This window comes from Callithrix jacchus, chromosome 6 (genome assembly GCF_049354715.1).
Source record: "Callithrix jacchus isolate 240 chromosome 6, calJac240_pri, whole genome shotgun sequence".
In the NCBI taxonomy this organism is placed as follows: domain Eukaryota; kingdom Metazoa; phylum Chordata; class Mammalia; order Primates; family Cebidae; genus Callithrix; species Callithrix jacchus.
In genome coordinates this window covers 34,687,835-34,689,059 of record NC_133507.1, presented here as the reverse complement: position 1 = coordinate 34,689,059, position 1,225 = coordinate 34,687,835, and positions in this window count along the sequence as shown.

The window sequence follows — 1,225 nt, the reverse complement described above, 5'->3', positions numbered from 1 at the left end:
CAAGAGGAATACAAGGGGAGGGAAGGGAGGGGAAAAGTGTTGAAAAACTACCTGTTGGGTACTGTGCTCACTTATTGGATAATGAGCTTAATGGTACCTGAAACCCCAGCATCACACAATATACCTTTGCAACAAACCTGCACATGTACCCCTGGAATCTGGAATAAAAATTGAAAAATACAAAACTCTAAAAAATGGCAGTGTAAAAAGTGCCATAATATGAGGATGCGTAGGTGAAGGCAGAGTGATCAAAGCCTTACCTCTCTAAGCTGGGCTCAGCTGGCACATTAGTCACACTCATTAAACATTGTGAACCAACAACGCCCGGGGAGTGTTGATAAGCCAGATCTGTCTCTGGCTTTCATGGCCATGACTTCCAGGATGGCTTCTGATGTCACTAATAGTAAAGAGCATAGGAAGGTGACCCTGGGGTAGAGGATGCACAAAGAGCTGAGGAAGCACAAAGTAGGGACCATCCAACCAAGCAGAAGAAAAGAGCAAAGAATCACACCTTGGAGACAGGAGCTGGGCTGAGTCAAGATTGATGAATAATCCAGATAAATCAATAGTCACAAGATTTTCTAGGACAACTGCAGGACCCATGTGAAAACATTGCAAAGGGATGGAGCATGGTGAATTGGGTATCTGCAAGAGCTTTTGTATGGACATTGTTTGTAGGGGTTTAGGGGTGATGAGGAGTGAAGGTAAAAAAAAAAAAAAGGATCCAGTGATGGAGACATGAGCTGGATCTTAGAGGGCCTCCCAGGCCATACCCAGGAATTTAGGTTTCTTCTAAGGCATTAGAGGATCATTGGAATGTTAAATGCAGAAAGTAACAATACTCAGTTTACCTTTGGCGTAGACTATTATTTTGGATTCTTCTGCTGAAAGCTATAGAAAATCCTGATTCATTTGGTTTAGCTATAAAGACAACATTATCTCACCTAACAAGAAGTCTGAAGTTAGTAACTGGTTAACTCAACAGCTCAAAATATCACCAGAAACCAAGATTTATTTTATCCCACTCCACCACATAGATTCACATTAGTGTTATCTTTTTACTCTTCATTGCTGGATTTTCTTGTGAGATAATTCCTCTTGATTGCAAGATGGCTGCAACAGTTCCTGCCTTTGCAAACTTTCATTCAACATCCAGTCATGTTTATTCCTCAGTTCTTTTTGTTGGTGGAAAGAAAACCTTCTCAAGCACACTGTACCACCACCC